General features: G+C 53.1%; 1 protein-coding gene across 1 annotated transcript in view; it reads left to right on the top strand.

Annotated features, from left to right (window-relative positions):
* The window catches only part of LOC140479529 (probable voltage-dependent R-type calcium channel subunit alpha-1E), a 1102593-nt gene that overhangs the window by 286625 nt on the left and 799592 nt on the right, over window positions 1–16376 (top strand). The window lies entirely within an intron of this gene.

The following is a 16376-nucleotide window of genomic DNA, read 5'->3' as shown; positions in this document are numbered from 1 at the left end:
ACAACCATTGTCAAATGTTGTACAAACCCATCTTGTTCAATAACATCCTTCAATGAAGGAAATCTGCTGTCCTTACCTGGTCTGAACAGCAGGTGACTCCTGAGCCACAGACTCTTAACCACTCTCTGAAATGGCCGAACAAGTCTCTGAGCTCAAGGGCAATAAGTGATGTGGCCTCGTCACTGACACCTATATCCTGTTCAACAAGAAAAAAGAATTAATTGGGATGGAGGAGTGTTCAAATTCATGAAGTTTTGATTCGGTGAATGAAGAGGACTGGGAGGACGGTCAGTAAACAAAGAGACACAGATCAAGGGTAATTGGGAACAAGATGAAGGAGGGAGTTTTGTTCTGACACAGTGATTTGATGCTGTCTGAGTGGAAACTGATTCTCAGGGAGTCTTCTAAAGGGAATCGGATACGTCTGTGGTGAGGCAAAGAATGACAGGGCTATAGAGCAAATAGCACAGCTGTGGTGGAAATGGAAACGGGCTCTGAAAGAGCCAGGACCATCACCAGAGTCAGTGTGGTCTCTTCCTGTGCTGTATCGTGCGGTGGTGTGATGTCATGTGATTATGACCACTGACGAGGTCAGGGGTGAACGATTTCCACCAGGGCCAAGCCATTAGCTTCAGGAGGTCCTCGAAACATTGGCACCTTATTTTCCAAGTTCCCTTTACCAAAGTTGAGAAGGGTCCAATGGACTTGGAGTCATAGAATCCTACAGCATGGAGGCTTACTCTTGGGCCCAGACTGGTCCGTGCTGACCAAGATGTCCACCCACACTAACCCCATTTCCCTGCACTTGGCCCATATCCTTCTAACCCTTTCCTATCCACATATTTGTCCAAATGCCTTTTAAATGTTGTTAATGTACCCGCCTCAAGCACTTCCACTGGCAACTCATTCCATATGCGTACCACCCTCTGTGTAAAAATGTTGGCCCTCAGGTTCCCTTTCATTTTTTTCCCTCTCACCTGAAACTGTTGCCCTCCAAGTCCTCGATTTCCACAACCCTGGGAAAAAGACTGAGTGCATTCACCCGATCTGTGCCTCTCATGATCTTATACTCCTCTATCAGGTCCCCCTCAGTCTTCTACACTCAAGATAAAAATGTCCTAGCTTGTCCAACATCTTCTATAACTCAAACCATTAAGTCCTGGCAACATCCTTGTAAATTTCTTCTGCTCGCTTTCCAATTTCATAAAATCCTTCCGATGGTAAGGTGACCAAAACAGAACACAATACCCCAAGTGTGTCCTCACCAATATCCATACAACTGCAACCTAACTTCCCAACTTCTATATTCAATGCCCTGACTGATGAAGGCCTGTGTGCCAAAAGCCTTCCTCACTGCCCTGTCTACCTGTGACTCCACTTTCAGAGAATCATGCACCTGAACTCAAAAGCCCCTCTGCTCCACTACTTTCCTTAAGGTCCTACCATTCACCATGAAACATATCCATATTAAACTCCATTTGCCATTTCTCGGCCCTGTTCACCAGCTGAACAAGGTCCTGCTGCAATTTCTGATAACCTTCCTTACTCTCTACGACACCTCCTATTTTAGTATCATCTTCAAACTTATTAATCACACCTTATACATTCTCATCCAAATCATTGATACGGATTACAAACAGTAATGGGCTCAGCGCTGACCCATGATGTACACCACTAGTCACAGGCCTCCAGTCCAACAAGTATCCTTCCATTACTACCCTCTGCTTCCTACCATCAAGCCAACTGTGTATCCAATTTGCCAGCTCCCCCTGGATTCCATGCGATCAAACCTCCCAGAGTAGCCTACCATGTGGAACCTTATCGTAGGTCTTACTGAAATCCATATAGACCACGTCTACTGCCCTGCCCTTGTCAACCTTTCTGGTCAGTTCGTCAATGAACTCTAACAAACTTGTGAGGCATGATCTCCCACTCACAAAGCCATGCTGACTATTCCTAACCAAATCCTGTCTTCCCAAATGCATGTTTGTATTATCTCTCAGAATCTTCTCAAGTAACTTGCCTGCCACTGGTCTATAGTTCCCAGATGTTTGAATAGGGGCACAATATTTGCTACCCTCCAGTCTTTCAGGACCTCACCCATGGCTAACGATGATGCAGAAATATCAGCCAGAGCCCCCGCAATTTCTTCTCTCGCCTCTTGCAGGGTTCTTGGATATATCTGGTCAGGACCAGGAGATTTGTCCAATTTCATACATTCTAATACATCCAACACCTCCTCTACTCTGACATGGACTATCCCCAAGTTCCCAAGCCTTCATGTCTTTCTCCCTGGTAAAAACAGAGGAGAAATATTCATTAGGTACTTTGCCGATCTCCTGTGATTCCACACGTACATGTCCACTTTGGTCCTTGTGGGGTCCTGTTCTCTCTCTAGATCTTTTTCCTTTAGTATACTTAAAATACATCTTTGGATTCCCTCTAATCTTCTCAGCCAAGGCTATCCTGTGCCCTCTTTTCATCCTCCTGATTTCCTTCTTCAGTAAACTCCGAGATCCCCTGTATACCACCAGGGATTCCCTGGATCCCAGCTGTCTGTATCTGAGCCCCAGTTCCTCCTTTCTGGTTAAAGCCTCGCTAGCTGTTGTCATCCAGGGTCCCCTATTCCTGCCAATACTTCACCCTCACAGGAACATATAGACCTTGAACTCTAGATATCTCACTTTTAAAGGCCTCCCACTTGTCAGAGGTCCCTTTTCCTGCAACCAACCTGCTCCAATCAAACTCCTGCAAGCTCCTGTCTAATTCCATCAAAATTCACCTTGCCCCAAATTCAGAAATGGAACCTTTGGACGAGTTTGGTCCCTCTCCACAACTATTTTAAAATTAATACAACTATGGTCTCTGGCCCCAAGTGCTCCCCCCACTGTCACCTCGGTCATCTGTCCTGCCCTATTTCCCAAGGGTAGGTCGAGTTCCCAAGTAGGACCCCCTAGACACTGAGGAAACCTTCCTGACGCACTTAACAAAATTCAACCTGGTCTAAGCCCTGAACATTATGACAGTCCCTTTCTATGTTAGGAAAATTAAAACTCCCTAGTATGATAATGTTATTGGTCCTCCACGTCTCCCCAATCTGTCTGCATATTTGTTCCTCTAACTCCTGTTAACTGTTTGGGGGCCTACAGTCCAACCCCAATAATGTCACCATCCCCTTCTTATTACTTAACTCCATCCACAAAGCCTGACTGGATGATCTTTCAGTTATTTCATCTCTGGCGACTTGCTGTCATGCTCACCTTATTCAAAAGTGCAACTCCACCTCCTCTGTTTCCAACACCTCTGTCCCTCCCTTAGCTATGTGTCTGGAATGACGATAATATTCCCAGTCCCATATACCTAACCATGCCCTGAGTCCAAAAGCCTCACCTTGAATTGAAATCGATGCAATTTAATGCAACAATCATTCCTTGCTCTCCCTCATGTTCTAGCCTGACCTGTCTCTGCAACTTGCTGTTTCTGATTACTGTACCTCCTTTCAGCCTTCCACTTGCCTCCCTGGATCCCAACCACCCCCCACCACTCGCCCCCCCTCCCCGCCCCAGCCAATCTATTTTAAATCTCCCCTGAAGCACAAGCAAACCCAGCCACCGAGATATTGGACTTAGCTGAATCGATAAAATTCCCTTTCACGTGGTCGACTGTGAGATCCCTGAACTGTGCCCACTCAGCAGTGCTGAAGGAGGGCGAGCCGATCAGAGCTGCGGTTTCGTGCATCAGGGTAATAATGCAAGGCCAGGCCTGCCCTGCAGGTAGAACAGCAAGACCCCAGTGAAGAACAGCAAGTGAGTACTCCCCTGCGTCCTGGCCAGTAATGCTAATACAGAGCCACTGGTCCTTGTCTCATTGCTATAAATGGGGACTACTGTGCAGACATTGACCACTGTGGCCACAGTTATTGGGTGCTTTATTGGCTGTGACACTGTTTGTGAGAACATTCTATAGGGAAATGCCGATCTCATTCTTTCCAATGGCTGTGTGTAAGACTGACAATTAATTATGGAACATGAGCCGACAAGGTTCATCAGCACCCTGGACATTGTCAGTGATTAACGTTCAGTGTCAGAACTGCTGTTTGTTGGTATAATTAGATTGTTCAAAAGGACGCGACTTCATTCTTGGTTTGGTAGTAATTGGTTAAGGATTATTTAGTGAACAGGCTGTGACAGTTGCCAGTGGCACTAACCCTTGAATGAGCCTGCTCCCTGGATATCGCTTGCACAGATCGTCAGTGAGTGGATTACGTGATGATACCTTTTATTATTCTGGAACACAAGCCAGCTGTTGTAAAATACTCCAGGACAGCATTGGGAATCACTGCGACAATTCGGAGCTGATAGACCAGTGTACAGCTGCAGGTCAATAAACTGACCAACTACAAACCTGACTGTAAATACTCACTGACCCCGCACTCACTCACTGACCCCCGCACTCACTCACTGACCCCGCACTCACTCACTGACCCCCACATTCACTCACTGACCCCCACACTCACTCACTGACCCCGCACTCACTCACTGACCCCGCACTCACTCACTGACCCCCACACTCACTCACTGACCCCACATTCACTCACTGACCCCCACACTCACTCACTGACCCCGCACTCACTCACTGACCCCGCACTCACTCACTGACCCCCACACTCACTCACTGACCCCACATTCACTCACTGACCCCCACACTCACTCACTGACCCCGCACTCACTCACTGACCCCGCACTCACTCACTGACCCCCACACTCACTCACTGACCCCACATTCACTCACTGACCCCCACACTCACTCACTGACCCCACATTCACTCACTGACCCCCACACTCACTCACTGACCCCCACGCTCACTCATTGACCCCACACTCACTCACTGACCTCCACATTCACTCACTGACCCCCACACTCACTCACTGACCCCACATTCACTCACTGACCCCCACACTCACTCACTGACCCCGCACTCACTCACTGACCCCACACTCACTCACTGACCCCCACATTCACTCACTGACCCCCACACTCACTCACTGACCCCCACATTCACTCACTGACCCCCGCACTCACTCACTGACCTCCACATTCACTCACTAACCCCCACACTCACTCACTGACCTCACACTCACTCACTGACCCCCACATTCACTCACTGACCCCCACACTCACTCACTGACCCCCACATTCACTCACTGACCCCCGCACTCACTCACTGACCTCCACATTCACTCACTAACCCCCACACTCACTCACTGACCACACACTCACTCACTGACCGCACACTCACTCACTGACCACACACTCACTCACTGAACCCCACACTCACTCACTGACCCCCACATTCATTCACTGACCCTCACACTCACTCACTGACCCCCACATTCACTCACTGACCCTCACACTCACTCACTGACCCTCACACTCACTCACTGACCCCCACATTCACTCACTGACACCCACACTCACTCACTGACTGTATACTCATTCACTGACCCCCGCACTCACTCACTGACCCCCACACTCACTCACTGACCCCCACATTCACTCACTGACCCCCACACTCACTCACTGACCCCCGCACTCACTCACTGACCCCCACACTCACTCACTGACCCCCGCACTCACTCACTGACCCCACACTCACTCACTGACCCCCACACTCACTCACTGACCCCACACTCACTGACCCCCACACTCACTCACTGACCCCCGCACTCACTCACTGACCCCCACACTCACTCACTGACCCCCGCACTCACTCACTGACCCCACACTCACTCACTGACCCCCACACTCACTCACTGACCCCACACTCACTCACTGACCCCACACTCACTCACTGACCCCCGCACTCACTCACTGACCCCCGCACTCACTCACTGACCGCGCACTCACTCACTGACCCCCACACTCACTCACTGACCCCCACACTCACTCACTGACTCCAAACTCACTCACTGACCCTCACACTCACTCACTGACCCCCACATTCACTCACTGACCCTCACACTCACTCACTGACCATGCACTCACTCACTGACCCCACGCTCACTAACTGACCCCACACTCACCCACTGACCGCGCACTCACTCACTGACCCCTACACTCACTCACTGACCCCACACTCACTCACTCACTGACCCCCACATTCACTCACTGACCCCCACATTCACTCACTGACCGCGCACTCACTCACTGACCCCCACATTCACTCACTGACCTCACACTCACTCACTGACCACACACTCACTCACTGACCCTCACACTCACTCACTGACCTCCACATTCACTCACTGACCGCGCACTCACTCACTGACCCCCACACTCACTCACTGACCCCCACACTCAGTCACTGACCTCACACTCACTCACTGACCCCCACATTCACTCACTGACCCTCACACTCACTCACTGACCCTCACACTCACTCACTGACCCCCACATTCACTCACTGACCGCGCACTCACTCACTGACCCCCACACTCACTCACTGACTCCACACTCACTGACTCCAAACTCACTCACTAACCCTCACTCTCACCCACTGACCGCGCACTCACTCATTGACCCCCACACTCACTCACTGACCCTCACACTCACTCACGAACCCTCACGCTCACTCACTGACCACACACTCACTCACTGACCCCACACTTACTCACTGACCCCCACACTCACTCACTGACCCTCACACTCACTCACGAACCCTCACGCTCACTCACTGACCACACACTCACTCACTGACCACACACTCACTCACTGACCCCACATTCACTCACTGACCCTCACACTCACTCACGAACCCTCACGCTCACTCACTGACCACACACTCACTCACTGACCCCAAACTCACTCACAGACCCTCACATTCACTCACTGACCACACACTCACTCACTGACCCCACACACACTCACAGACCGCGCACCCACTCACTGACTGCGAACTCACTCACTGACCCCACACTCACTCATTGACCCCCACACTCATTCACTGACCGCGCACTCACTCATTGACCCCCCACACACTCACTGACGCCACACTCACTCACTGACCCTCACACTCAGCCATTGACCCCAAACTCACTCACTGACCCTCACACGCACTCACTGACCCCAAACTCACTCACTGACCCACAGACCCACTCACTGACTCTATACTCAATCACAGACCCTCACACTCACTCCCGGACCCCACACTCACACACTGACCCCACACTCACTCACTGACCCCACACTCACTCACGAACCCCACATTCAGTCACGGACCCTCACACTCAATCACAGACCCTCACACTCACTTACTGACTCAAAACTCACTCAATGACCCTCACGCTCACACACTGACCCTCGTGCTCACTCACTGACCCTCACACTCACTTACTGACTCAAAACTCACTCAATGACCCTCACGCTCACACACTGACCCTCGTGCTCACTCACTGACCCCCTCACTCACTCACTGACCCCACACTCACTCACTGGCTCTATACTCACTCACTGACCCTCACACTCACTCACTGACCCCACACTCACTCACTGACCCTCACACTCACTCACTGACCTCACACTCACTCACTGACCCTCACACTCACTCACTGACCCTCACACTCACTTACTGACTCAAAACTCACTCAATGACCCTCACGCTCACACACTGACCCTCGTGCTCACTCACTGACCCTCACACTCACTTACTGACTCAAAACTCACTCAATGACCCTCACGCTCACACACTGACCCTCGTGCTCACTCACTGACCCCCTCACTCACTCACTGACCCTCACACTCACTTACTGACTCAAAACTCACTCAATGACCCTCACGCTCACACACTGACCCTCGTGCTCACTCACTGACCCCCTCACTCACTCACTGACCCTCACACTCACTCACTGACCCCACACTCACTCACTGACCCTCACACTCACTCACTGACCTCACACTCACTCACTGACCCTCACACTCACTCACTGACCTCACACTCACTCACTGATCCCATACTCACTCACTGATCCCATACTCACTCACTGACCCCACACTCACTCCCTGACCCCAAACACACTCACTGACCCCCAGACGCACTCACCGACCCCCTCACTCAATCACTGAACATCACTGTAACTCACTGACCCCACACTCACTCTCTGACCCCAAACACACTCACTGACCCCCAGACGCACTCACCGAACCCCTCACTCACTGATCCTCACTCTAACTCCCTGACCCCACACTCACTCACGAACCCCACACTCACTCACTGACACTATACTCAATCTCTGACCCTCACACTCACTCACTGACCCTCGTACTCACTCATTGACCCCCACACTCACTCACTGACCCTCACTCTAATTCACTGACACTGTACTCACTCACTGACCCTCACACTCACTCACTGACACTACACTCACTCACTGACACTATACTCACTCACTGACGCTCACACTAACTCCCTGACCCCACAGTCACTCAATGACCCCCACAATCACTCACTGACCCCCTCACTCACTCACTGACCCTCACTCTAACTCACTGACCCCACACTCACTCACAAACCCCACACTCACTCACTGACACTATACTCAATCAATGACCCTCACACTCACTCACTGACCCACACACCCACTTACTGACTCTATACTCAATCTCTGACCCTCACACTCACTCACTGACCCTCACATCACTCACTGACCCTCGTACTCAATCACTGTTCTCCTCACTCACTCACTGACTCCCACACGCACTCATCGACCCCCATACTCACTCACTGACCCTCACTCTAACTCACTGACATGAGACTCACTCACTGACACTTTACTTACTCACTGACCCCACACTCACACACTGACCCCACACTCCCTGACCCCACACTCACTCACTGACCCTCACACCCACTTACTGACTCTATACTCACTCACTGACCCTCACACTCACCACTAACTGACTCCACACTCACTCACTGACCCTCACACTCACTCACTGTCCCTCACACTCACTCACTGACCCTCACACTCACTCACCGACTCCCAAACTCACTCACCGACCCCCATATTCACTCACTGGTCCTCACTCTCACTCCCTGACCCGATACTCACTCCCTGACCCTCACTCTCACTCCCTGACCCGACACTCACTCCCTGACCCTCACACTCACTCACTGACTCCACAATTACACCCTGACCCCACACTCACACCCTGAACCCACACTCACTCACTGATCCCCACACTCACTAACTCACCCCATACTCACTCACTGACCCTCACACTCACTCACTGACCCCCACAGTCACTCACTGACCCCACACTCACTTACTGACCCCACAATCACTCCCTCACCCCACACTCACTAACTTACCCCACACTCACTCCCTGACCCCACACTCACTCACTGACCCTCACACTCACACACTGACCCCACACTCACTCACTGTCCCCACACTCACTCCCTGACCCCACACTCACTCACTGACCCCACACTCACTCACTGACCCTCACACTCACTCACTGACCCCACACTCCCTGACTCCACACTCACTCACTGACCCTCACACCCACTTACTGACTCTATACTCACTCACTGACCCTCACACTCACCACTAACTGACTCTATACTCACTCACTGACCCTCACACTCACTCACCGACTCCCAAACTCACTCACCGACCCCCATATTCACTCACTGGTCCTCACGCTCACTCCCTGACCCAACACTCACTCCCTGACCCTCACACTCACTCACTGACTCCACAATTACTCCCTGACCCCACACTCACACCCTGACACCACACTCACTCACTGATCCCCTCACTGACTGACCTTCACACTCACTCACTGATCCCCTCACTGACTGACCCTCACACTCACTCCCTGAACCCACACTCACTCACTGACCCCCACACTCACTAACTCACCCCACACTCACTCACTGACCCCCACACTCACTAACTCACCCCATACTCACTCACTGACCCTCACACTCACACACTGACCCCACACTCACTCCCTGAACCCACACTCACTCACTGACCCCCACACTCACTAACTCACCCCATACTCACTCACTGACCCTCACACTCACACACTGACCCCACACTCACTCACTGACCCCACACTCACTCCCTGACCCCACACTCACTCACTGACCCCACACTCACTCCCTGACCCCACACTCACTAACTCACCCCACACTCACTCACTGACCCCACACTCACTCCCTGACCCCACACTCACACACTGACCCCACACTCACTCACTGACCCCACACTCACTCCCTGACCCCACACTCACTAACTCACCCCACACTCACTCACTGACCCCACACTCACTCACTGACCTCACACTCACTCACTGACCCTCACACTCACACACTGACCCCACACTCACTCACTGACCTCACACTCACTCACTGACACTCACACTCACTCACTGACCCCACACTCACTCCCTGACCCCACACTCACTAACTCACCCCACACTCACTCACTGACCCCACACTCACTCCCTGACCCCACACTCACTAACTCACCCCACACTCACTCACTGACCCCACACTCACTCACTGACCTCACACTCACTCACTGACCCTCACACTCACACACTGACCCCACACTCACTCACTGACCTCACACTCACTCACTGACACTCACACTCACTCACTGACCCCACACTCACTCCCTGACCCCACACTCACTAACTCACCCCACACTCACTCACTGACCCCACACTCACTCCCTGACCCCAAACTCACTCCCTGACCCCACACTCACTCCCTGACCCCACACTCACTCACTGGCCCTTACACCCACTCACTGACCCTATACTCACTCCCTGACCCCACACTCACACACTGACCCCACACTCACTCACTGACCCTCACACCTATTCACTGACCCTCACACTCACTCCCTGACCCCACACTCACACACTGACCCCACACTAACTCACTGACCCCCACACTCACTCACTGACCCTCACACCCATTCACTGACCCTCACACCCACTCACTGACTCTATACTCTCTCACTGACCCCCACACTCACTCACTGACTCTATACTCTCTCACTGACCCCCACACTCCCTCCCTGACCCCACACTCGAGCATTGACCCCCACATGCACTTACCGAATCTCACACTCACTCACTGACCCTCACTCTCACTCACTGACCCTCACTCTAACTCACTGACCTCACACACACTGACCCTCACACTCACTCCCTGACCACACACTCACTCCCTGACCCCATACTCAATCACTGACCCCCACACTCACTCACTGACCCCACACTCACTAACTCACCCCACACTCACTCACTGACCCCACACCCACTTACTGACCCCCTCACTCAATCACTCACCCTCACACTTACCTCCTGACCCTACACTCACTCCCTGACTCCACACTCACTCACTGACCCCACACTCACTCACTGACCCCCACACTCACTCACGGACCCCACACTCACTCACTGACCCACACACTCACTCACGGACCCCACACTCACTCACTGACCCTTGCGCTCACTCACTGACCCCCTCACTCACTCATTGACCCCACACTCACTGACCCCCAAACTCACTCACTGACCCTCACACCCACTTACTGACCCCCTCACTCAATCACTCACCCTCACACTTACCTCCTGACCCTACACTCACTCCCTGACCCCACACTCACTCACTGACCCTTGCGCTCACTCACTGACCCCCTCACTCACTCACTGACCCTCACACCCACTCACTGACTCTATACTCACTCACTGACCCCCACACTCACTCACAGACCCACAGACCCACATACCGACTGTATAGTCACTCAGTGACCCTCTCACACTAACTCACTGGCTCTATACTCACTCACCGACCCCCTCACTCCCTCACTGACCCTCACACCCACTCACTGACCCCACACTCACTCACTGACCCCACACTCACTCACTGACCCCCACACTCACTCCCTGACTCCACACTCACTCCCTGACCCCACACTCACTCACTGACCCCACACTCACTCACTGACCCCCACACTCACTCCCTGACTCCACACTCACTCACTGACCCTCACTCTAACTCACTGACCTCACACTCACACCCTGACCCCACACTCACTCACGAACCCCACACTCACTCACTGACACTATACTCAATCTCTGACCCTCACACTCACTCACTGACCCTCGTACTCACTCATCAACCCCCATCACTCACTAACTGACCCTCACTCTAACTCACTGACACTATACTCATTCACTGACACTATACTCACTCACTGACCCTCACACTCACCCCCTGACCCCACACTCCCTGACCCCACACTCACTCACTGGCCCTCACACTCACTCACTGACTCCCACACTCACTCCCTGACCCCCTCACTCGCTCCCTGAACCCACACACTCACTCACTGACACTCACACTCACTCACTGATCCCCTCACTCACGGACCCCCACACTCACTCACTGACCCTCACACCCACTTACTGACTCAAAACTCACTCACTGACCCCCACACTCCCTCACTCAACCCCACACTCACTCACTGACCCCACACTCACTCACAGACCCTACACTCACTCACTGCCACTATACTCAATCACAGACCCTCACACTCACTCACTGACCCTCGTGCTCACTCACTGACCCCCTCACTCACTCATTGACCCCACACTCACTGACCCCACACTTACTCACTGACCCTCACACCCACTTACTGACCCTCACACCCACTCACTGACCCTCACACTCACTCACTGACCTCTCACTCACTCACTGACCTCTCACTCACTCACTGACACTATACTTAATCACTAACCCTCACACTCACTCACTGACCCTCACACTCACTCAATGATCCCCACACTCACTCACTGACACCCACACTCACTCACCCACCCCCACATTCACTCACTGGCCCTCACTCTCACTCAATGACGCAACACTCACTCACTGACCGTCACACTCACACACTGACCCCACACTCACTCACTGACCCCACACTCACTCACTGACCGTCACACTCACTCACTGACCCTCACACTCACTCCCTGACCCCACAGTCACTCACTGAGTCCCACATTCACTCACTGACCCCCACACGCACTCACCGACCCTCTCACTCACTCACTGACCCTCACTCTAACTCACTGACCCCACACTCACTCACAAACCCCACACTCACTCACTGACACTATACTTAATCACTAACCCTCACCCTCACTCACTGACCCCCACACTCACTCACTGACCCTTACACCCACTCACTGACCCCACACTCACTCACTGACCCTCACCCTCACCCTCACTCACTGACCCCCTCACTCACTCACTGACCCCACACTCTCTCCCTGACCCTCACACCCACTCACTGACTCTATACTCTCTCACTGACCCCCACACTCCCTCCCTGACCCCACACTCAAGCATTGACCCCCACATGCACTTACCGAATCTCACACTCACTCACTGACCCTCACTCTCACTCACTGACCTCACAATCACTGACCCTCACACTCACTCCCTGACCCCACAGTCACTCACTGAGTCCCACATTCACTCACTGACCCCCACACGCACTCACCGACCCTCTCACTCACTCACTGACCCTCACTCTAACTCCCTGACCCCACACTCACTCACAAACCCCACACTCACTCACTGACACTATACTTAATCACTGACCCTCACACTCACTCACTGACCCCACACTCCCTGACCCCACACTCACTCACCCACCCCCACATTCACTCACTGGCCCCACACTCACTCACTGACTCCACACTCACTCCCTGACCCCACACTCACTCACCCACCCCCACATTCACTCACTGGCCCTCATTCTCACTCAATGACGCAACACTCACTCACCGACCCCCACAGTCACTCACTGACCCCACACTCACTCACTGACTCCACACTCACTCCCTGACCCCCACACTCACTCACCGACCCCCACACTCACTCACTGACCCCACACTCACTCACTGACTCCACACTCACTCCCTGACCCCCACACTCACTCACTGACCCTCACACTCACTCACTGACACTCACACTCACTCACTGACCCTCACACACACTCACTGATCCTCACACTCACACACTGACCCTCACACGCACTCACCGACCCTCACACTCACTCACTGACCTCACTCACTCACTGACCCTCACACTCACTAACTGACCCTCACTCTAACTCACTTACTAACTCTATACTCACTCACTGATCCTCACACTCACTCCCTGACCCCACACTCCCTGACCCCACACTCACTCACTGGCCCTCACACTCACTCACTGACTCCCACACTCACTCCCTGACCCCACACTCACTCACTGACCCTCACACTCACTCACTGACTCCCACACTCGCTCCCTGAACCCACACTCACTCACTGACCCCCACACTCACTCACTGACTCCACACTTACTCCCTGACCCCACACTCAAACCCTGACCCCACACTCACTCACTGATCCCCACACTCACTCACTAACCCCACACTCTCTAACGGACCCCACACTCACTTACTGACCCTCTCACTCACTCACTGACCCCACAGTCACTGACCCCCACACTCACTCACTGACCTCACAGTCACTCACTGACCTCACACTCACTCACTGACCTCACACTCACTCACTGATCCCATACTCACTCACTGACCCCACACTCACTCACTGACCCTCACAGTCACTCACTGACCCCACACTCACTCACTAACCCTCACACTCACTCCCTGACCCCAAAGTCACTCCATGACCCCACAGTCATTCACTGACCCCCACACATAATCACCTACCCCATCACTCACTCACTGTCCCTCACTCTAACTCATTGACCTCACACTCACCCCCTGACCCCACACTCACTCCCTGACCCCAAACACACTCACTGACCCCCAGACGCACTCACCGACCCCCTCACTCACTAACTGACCCTTACTCTAACTCACTGATCTCACACTCACTCACTGACCCTCACAATCACTCACTGACCCCACACTCACTCCCTGACCCCAAACACACTCACTGACCCCCAGACGCACTCACCGACCCCCTCACTCAATCACTGACCATCACTGTAACTCACTGACCCCACACTCACTCTCTGACCCCAAACACACTCACTGACCCCCAGACGCACTCACCGAACCCCTCACTCACTGATCCTCACTCTAACTCCCTGACCCCACACTCACTCACTGACACTATACACAATCACTGACCCTCACACTCACTCACTGACTCTCGTACTCACTCACTGTTCTCCTCACTCACTCACTGACTCCCACACGCACTCATCGACCCCCACACTCACTCACTGACACTTTACTCACTCACTGACCCTCACACTCACTCACTGACCCTCACACTAACTCCCTGACCCCACAGTCACTCACTGACCCCCACACGCACTCACTGACCCCCTCACTCACTCACTGACCCTCACTCTAACTCACTGACCCCACACTCACTCACAAACCCCACACTCACTCACTGACACTATACACAATCACTGACCCTCACACTCACTCACTGACCCTCGTACTCACTCACTGTTCTCCTCACTCACTCACTGACTCCCACACGCACTCATCGACCCCCACACTCACTCACTGACACTTTACTCACTCACTGACCCTCACACTCACTCACTGACCCCACACTCCCTGACCCCACACTCACTCACTGACCCTCACACTCACCACTTACTGACTCTACACTCACTCACTGTCCCTCACACTCACTCACTGACACTCACACTCACTCACCGACTCCCAAACTCACTCACCGACCCCCATATTCACTCACTGGTTCTCACTCTCACTCACTGACTCCACAATTACTCCCTGACCCCACACTCACTCACTGACCCTCACACTCACACCCTGACACCACACTCAATCACTGACCCTCACACTCACTTCCTGACCCCAAACTCACTCCCTGACCCCAAACTCACTCCCTGACTCCACACTCACTAACCCACCCCACACTCACACACTGACCCCACACTCACTCACTGACTCCACACACACTCCCTGACCCCAAACTCACTCCCTGACCCCACACTCACTAACTCACCCCACACTCACTCACTGACCCCACACTCACTCACTCACTCCACACTCACTCACTGACCCCACACTCACTCACTCACCCTCACATTCACACACTGACCCCACACTCACTCACTCGCCCCACACTCACTCACTCGCCCCACACTCACTCACTGACCATCACACTCACTGACTGACCCCACACTCACTCACTGTCCCCACACTCACTCACTGCCCCCCAAGTCACTCACTGGCCCTCACTCTCAATCACTGACCTCACACTCACTCACCGACCCTCACACTCACTGA

Source organism: Chiloscyllium punctatum, chromosome 7 (assembly GCF_047496795.1).
Source record: "Chiloscyllium punctatum isolate Juve2018m chromosome 7, sChiPun1.3, whole genome shotgun sequence".
NCBI lineage: Eukaryota > Metazoa > Chordata > Chondrichthyes > Orectolobiformes > Hemiscylliidae > Chiloscyllium > Chiloscyllium punctatum.
This window is presented reverse-complemented; position numbering and strand designations above follow the sequence as displayed.